The following is an 8,048-nucleotide window of genomic DNA, read 5'->3' on the forward strand; positions in this document are numbered from 1 at the left end:
TTGTACGTGCTCTTATTCTCTCTCCTAGGTTCTTTTGTGATATCTGGAAACTTTCCGCTTAGTCGTGGATGATAAAATTAGGCCTCTGTAACTAGAGATCTTGGTATTTTCATAGGTCATAGGATGGAGCCTAGGATGGAGTCTTTCTTTACGATTCTAGAAGTTCTGTTCTATCTGTTGTTTAAATCAGTCTTCTGTAGTTGGTGGTCTTGATTTTTGCACCAATCCTAGGGCAAAGCCTAAGATAGAGTCTTTCATTATGTTTTCAAAAGTTCTGCTCAGTTGCAGTTGTCTCAGTCAGACTTCTGGATGTTGTACAGATTGCAGGCCAAAGTCTAGACTCGGGTCCTTTTTTATTGGTCCCGGAATAAGTTGTACAGATTGTAGGCCAAAGCCTAGACTCGGGTCTTTTTTTTTTTTTTTTTTTTTTTGGTCCCAGGATAAGTTCTGCCCTGTCATGGTTGTCACAGTTAGTCTTCTGTAGATAGCGATCTTGGCTTTTGCATAGATCAAAGGATGACATGTTTTCTGATTTCATCTTATTATTAGTTGGTGAGGTAAGACAACCTGCTTTTGGACCAGGACCAAGAATAAAACATTTTTTTTTTTATCACAGCTCTGAAGATTGGGAATTCAAGGTCAGGATGCTAGATATGCTTTCAGTGAAGGTTCTCTCCCCAGTTAACTGGTAGCAATCTGTGGTATCCTTCTATTTTGGAAAAGATCTCTCTTTTGTCTTTGCTTAAAAAAGCACTATTCCATTCATGATGTTTTCATTCTAGTAACCCAATAGACTGACGAAAATCTCCACATCTTTATATAATCAAATTGCAGTTGGAATTAAAAAATATTTTATATTCTCACTGTGATTTACAAAGTGGCTGACAATAGAGATTTTTGATATATATGAAATTTGGGGAGAATCACATAATTTTAGTTTTTGATTTTGGTACCTTTACTGTATCAAAATGATCAGGTTAACTTCTGCCAACATCATACCACTAAATCATATCACATCATACCACAGAAAATACTTTAGGTGATAGAGTAAATCCATGATTATAATTCTCCTTTCTCTTTGATAGTGGCTTCTAAAAAATAGTGAAAACCAAAGCAAAGTAAAACAATTATTCAATAGAATCAGGAAATATATACACAAAGAATCTTAGCTATTCTGATTTATGAATATATTGTTTTATAATGGAAATTCTCTGCAAGCACTCAGTGGATGACCATTAGCATTAAAAAAAATCTAGCTTATGTTACTGTAAACAAGATCCTTTTCTAGAAAAGCTACCATTCTATGCTCTGTGAAGATTATAGTCAGTGGTAGCTGACTATCTCTTTTGAGTAAGCTGCATGTGGGAATGTCCTTGGCAATCAAACTTCTAGTGGATTTATGCTACCATCTCCAACAACTGTTTTATTTAATTTCTAATAAGAATGAAACATATGGTTGATTCTAAAACATTATAACACTGATCAAATGTATTTTAATGAAATAACATCACAGCCCATTGTTATTTTGGTCTTTCACTCCTATTCTCCTTCCAGCCTTTGTTGTTCATTTCCTCTGTATCTATTTTTCATCTTTTGCTTTTTGCATCTTTCTGTTTGAATCAAATTATTTTTGTTGCTATTATTCTTTGTTTATTACTGTTGTTTTCCTTTTTAAGTGTTCATTTTCCTTTACAAATTAATGAACTTAAATAGAACTAGTGTACTAAATGATATAATTATATAAAGAACCTTTGAGCTATCAATTGGCAAAAAAGACATGCATAAAAATGCTACACGTTCTACTTTAAAGCCAGAGAATGGTTCATTTTGTAGCATGTCTTACAAGGTAACAAGGATATTTATGTACATATATGATAGTTTTTTATTTTAAAAAATTCTTGATAGATATAGCTTCTAGAAGGACTCTTCTCATTTTTACTTGTTGATTTTTACCCCATTTTATTTTATTATTATTATTTTTTTTCTCTTTCCTTCAAACAGAACCACACAATGTGAACCATCTTGCTCTGTCTCACAAATGGAGGGGGAAATAATGAAGGATACCAAGACCAAACAGTCATATAAACATTAAGTAGAAATAAAAAAGGATCAAACTTAAGCACAAAATCCAAAGCCAATGACAACAGAATCGATACCCAATTTACAACATACAAGATACAGAGAGGACCACCTATACTAGCAGCATGGGGATAAAAGAGGAGGATATGGGATGAATGCTGGGAACAGGGGTGGAGGGAGGACAATACTGGTAGTGGTAACACCCCTGATTCAATATCACTATTTACCTGAAATATCACTGTGAAAGATTTGTAATCCACTTTGATTAAAATAAAAAAAAAAGAAAAGTAAATTCCAATTATAAAAAAAAAATCTAGAGAACAGCGAGGAAAATGTCAACGGTGCACCTTTTGTGAAAGCAATATTGACATTTCTCAACAAAACTGGAAATATGGCTCAGCAGTACCCCTCTTGGGAATATATACTAGGAGCTCCAAAACACAATATATAAAAGCCCTCTGCATTTCTATGTTCTTCACAGTATTATTAAAAATTGTGAAAATCTGGAAACAACCCAAGTGCCCTAGAACAGATGATCAGATTTTAAAAAATCTGGTATATCTATACAATGGAAGACTATGCAGCTATTAGGAAAAATGAATCAGGAGGAAATTTACTCATACATGGGTAGATATAAGAGTATCATGCTGAGAAAAGTGAGTCACAGGTAGAGGGAAAGGAATAGACATAAAATAATCTCACTTAGTTTTGGGATATTAGAAAAATAGATGGTATGGTAATAATGTCCAGAGGCAATAGAGACAAGGGCCAGAAAGGCCAGTTCATAGTTGAAAGCTTGCCACAAATAGCAGGGGAGTACAATTAGGGAAGTGAATAGACTTCTATGACAATGCTACTTGGAAATAGTCACTGTGGAAGGAATTGGGTGCTTTAAAGAGATAAAATGATATGCATGATATCTCTTCAGTTATGATATTGCAAACCACAATGTCTAAAAGGAAAAAAAAGGGAGTGAGAGTGAGCTAGAAAGAGAGCGAAAGAAAAAGAAGGAAGAAGAAGAAGAAGAAGAAGAAGAAGAAGAAGAAGAAGAAGAAGAAGAAGAAGAAGAAGAAGAAGAAGAAGAAGAAGAAGAACAACAACAACAACAACAACAACAACAGAACAAGAAGAAAGAGAATGTCGCAATAGAGTCAGACAGAGAAGAGGGCAAGGGGCAGGACTTGAGGAAAACTGGGTACATTGATGGTAGGAAATGTGCAATGGTGAAGGTGTTGTACACTCTACGGCTGAAACTCAATTATAAACCACTTTGTAACTTCGGAAAAATAACTGTATTGTGAACAATATTATAAACCAATATTATAAAGTAATTCTTTTTAAAAATAAAACAATTCTAGTGAACAGTAATTTATGATTCGTGCCAACCTGCCCACAACTCATTTCATCAATAACATACTTTATATTGGTACTTATATTATTTTTATTGAGTATCCTATAGTTTAGGCATCAAGTAAACTTCTTTACATACATTTTATCATAAGAATATTATAATTAAATATTATAGAATCAGTCTGATCCACATGCTGAATTTAAAAAGAATTCAAAAATTATTCTCATAGGTAGCAAAGCGTAGAGCCAAAATTCTAAACCAGGTTAGTCTGTATCTCTAACTAATTAAAACACTATGCATGTGAAATGCATACATTTTAAACTTTTGAACTATATGTATAATGTATATGTATATAGATTAACTACCTCTTAGTGTTAAGAAATTAATACTAATGGACATACATTTGTGTGTTTCTCATAAAGGAAGTAGTTTTAAATTTAACATTGCAATTCATCTAAATTATCATTTGGTAAATGAGTTTGTGTACATTTTATCACACCAGGTGATCTTAAATATAATTAGTGATTATTCTTGAAAGAAGAAAAATATAGATAATGAGTAACCATTTTTTAAAAATGATTTCTAGAGTCAAAATCTATGAATTTCAAGATCCATAATGGTAATTAAAATTCAGTATAAAAATTAAAAGCACTTGGAATAAAAGCAATTTCATGAAGGTTTTCTGACAGTAAATGGTAATATATGAAAGAATATATAAAACAGTCACATATAAGAGTCTAAAAGATCGTGCAAACTATCCATTAAAGCTGCAAATGTGAATAAAATAAGTTTATTTTAGACATCTTTACATAAATAAAATGAACACTATACATGAAGCAAAAAAAGCAAAAACAAAGACTTTTCTGTAACTTAAGCTAGTAGAGATTGTACTCCAACAAATAGGAAATAAAACCAACAGAAAATAAAATAAGGAATTTGGGAAATGGGAAAATCAGTAGCATAGAAGAAAGGAAGTCTCTAGGGTTACTGGAAAGAGAAAATTCAAAATAACAGCTGAGAAACAAATCAAATTTGAGAAGAATGACTGAGCATTCAGAAAGACCTATCACCAGGAGAGAGAGAGAGAAAGAGAGAGAGAGAGAGAGAGAGAGAGAGAGAGAGAGAGAGAGAGAGAGAACTTCTACAACTGACATTTTTGAAAATTGTGGGAAGATGAGATTTTATAAAGCTTGTGGAAAAAGTGGAAATGCTTCTAAGCATATAGAAAATTAGAAACAACTGATAGCTCCAAAAGAAGAAAGAAACATTTTTATAATAATAAAAATATTATTAGTATTTAGTATTTAACTGCCAGCCCAGCTGGCTAAATAAGTATTTCTAGAATTTGTTCCTGGGCCCACTAAGGATGATTAGGTAGATTCACTCAATAAAGCATATTTTGTAAGTAGTATTAATTGCCAAATTTATATCAAAGTAATTTAAAAATAAAAATCTGTTCTAAGTACTATTTTAAGCTATGTCACCTCCATAAATTTGTTTTTGTTTTGGGAACATACTCAGTGATGATCAGGGCTTACTCCAGACTCAAACCTCAAGTGGGTCTGGAAGGGCTATATAGCATGCTGGGGATTGAACCTGGGTCAGTGGTATGCAAACAAATGCCTTATCTACTGTACTATTGCTCCAGCCCTCAACAAATATTAAAATTTAAATTAAAATAACTAAAAGACAGAAAAAGCCCTAGGCCTCAAGAACAAATGCATGAAAATTGCATTTGTTAGGGTTTCACTTTTACAAGACTGAGTAATTTATCATAAAGTTTCAGTGATTTTGTTATTAGTCAAAAAGTTTTAGGACATAGATTGGAATTAAAAGTGTGAAGGTAAAGTTTAAAGTTAGAGGCCAGTGATATAGTTAAAAAAATTAGACCTCGTGCTTCATTTGAGCAATTGATAGCTCCAAAATAAAAAAATAAAAGATTTTAAAATAATGAAAATATTGTTAGTATATAATATATAAAAAGAGCTATAGTTAGGTCTTGAATTTGATTCCCAATTCTTCATGCTCCCCACTCCTAGAATGGGGTTATGTAGCCCTGTTTTTAGAGCATTGCTAGGTGTGGCTCTGGTGGCCCCCCACACCACTGGTCTAATTAAATATTGAACTACCCATCCACTGGGTAAAGCATTGTTCCATCTAGTGCTAGTCTAGCAAATATTCGTTGTATGTCTTCTGAACCCCCTGAGTATTTTCTGAAATATAAATAATAAATAAAAATAACTAACTAAATACTTTATTTCTTTAAAATAATATAAATCAATAGATAATAAATAAAATTAATAATAAATAAAAATAATAAAAACTTTTTATAACTGAAACCCAAACTCAAGTATTGTGGTTACCATGGTGCTTAAATAAATATATTACTAGTTGAATTAATATAATCATGTTATTCATTTGATGAGACTTACCAACTACTGTGAGGAATATTTGTTGAGTTCTGTGGACAATAAATATAAAAATATATGGAAAAATTTATATATTACTAAGTAAAAATAATAAATAAATAAAAATTTAAAAATAAAAAATGAATATTACTTAAAGATAAACATAAGAAAAAATGTATGAAGTTGGAGCATAATAAATTAGCACAGAAGAATCCCACAAAACATAAGAATATATACAACAAATTAGTAATAATAAATAGTTAATATTAACTTGTCAAAAAAACATTTATAAAATAATACATGGATGATAGAACTTGGTGATACATCAAAATCCCTTGAACACATAACTCTATTTCTTAAATTGTTGTTATCAATTATAATATATTCTGAACTATTGTGAAATTAATTTGCTATTTGCCACACCCAGCAGGTTAATTAATTAAAATTAATATTCTGGTAATTGAAAGTGGACTCCAAGAAATAATTGAAAAAGCACAATAAATAAAGCACAAAAAACAAAGTTCAAACTAGTATGTTTGGGCCAGAGTGATAGTACAGTGGTAGGACCTGTGCATGGCATATGATCGACCCAGGACAGAACAAGCTTTGATCACCAGCACCTCGTATGGTCTGCATATGAGAGACTGCAAGGAGCGATTTCTGAGTGTAAAGCCCTGCATGCCACCTGGTGAGGGTCAAAAACAAAAATATAAATAAATAAATAAATAAATAAATAAATAAATAAATAAATAAAATAAACTGTTAATTAAAAAAGCTAGTATGTTTGGTATGCTGTTGCTTATGTGCATTTCTACATGTTTGTTTATCTTCATGCTATATATGCTTGCGTGTCTATGGATTTGTCGGGTTCTTTTTCTTTTTGGTTTTTGGTCACACGCAGTGACGCTCAGGGGTTACTCCTGGCTCTGTGCTCAGAAATCACCCCTGGCATCCTGGGGGACCATATCGGATGCTGCTATTCTAACTGAGGTCTGTCCTGTGTTGGCCGCTTGCAAGGCAAACGCCTTACCACTGAGATATCGCTTTGGCCTCGCTTACGTGTCTATTTTTATATGCCTTTTATACATACTATATATGTGTTATTATACATACTATATATGTATTTAATATATGCAAACTTTTAGATAGTACTATGTCTATTTTTATGATATTTGTTTATTATGTATATATGTCTACATTCTCTACATAATTTATACATATATTTCTTATTTTTAATATAATATTTATTTTAATCATAGTGGCTTACATATCATTGACAATAATATTTTAGGTACATATTACATAAAAACAGGGGAGTTCCCATTACCGAATTGTCCTCCCTCCACCTCCGTTCCCGTCCTACCTCCCATATCCTCCTCCCTCACCCCTGGGGCTGCCAGAATAAGTGGTTCCCTCTGTGCCTAGCTTACTACTTAGAGGTCCTACACCTGTTTGGTCTTGGTACCTCCCTTATTTCCTGCTCTAATAGGGATGCGGGATTAGATAGTTCAAGTTATGTGGTTTTGTTTGAAGAAAGGAAAGGTACTAAACTGGAGGGAAAAATCAAATACGCCAAAAATGGGTGGTGTCCTTCTGGAGGCTCTCATCCTAGGTTTGAGAGACTAAGGGGAAAAGGAAAGTGAAACACCACACAACAGTACAAAAAGAAGTGTCAAGTAAAATATCCAGTGAGCACTCCAACAATAAAGATAAGCACCTCATAAAGGCATGGTCTTGAGATAAAAACATGGCAGAGCACATAAAGGAAGAAAAGAAAAGAAGAAAAAAATAAATATAAATGGAGACAACAACTTCAATAACCACACCAAAACAAAGAAATCGACAGAAACTAGATAAATAACTAAAAAAAAAATTGTTTTGTGCTTTTTTGTCTTTTTTCCCCCTTTTTTCTTCCCTCCTGCACAGGCACAGTAAATATTGGGGTCATTTGAAAAGGAATTTCCTCGGCCTAAGAGGGAATTTTTTATTTCTTATTTTTGAATAAAGATTTTCTGGAAAATAATAGTATTAAATTCTTTATAGAAGTGCATGTAGAGGGGCCAGAGAGATAGCATGGAGGTAAGGACTTTGCCTTTCATGCAGAAGGTCATCGAATCCCACCGTCCCATATGGTCCCCCGTGCCTGCCAGGAGCAATTTCTGAGCATGGAGCCAGGAGTAACCCCTGAGCACTGCCGGTGTGACCCAAAA

Source organism: Suncus etruscus, chromosome 13 (genome assembly GCF_024139225.1).
Source record: "Suncus etruscus isolate mSunEtr1 chromosome 13, mSunEtr1.pri.cur, whole genome shotgun sequence".
Lineage (NCBI taxonomy): Eukaryota > Metazoa > Chordata > Mammalia > Eulipotyphla > Soricidae > Suncus > Suncus etruscus.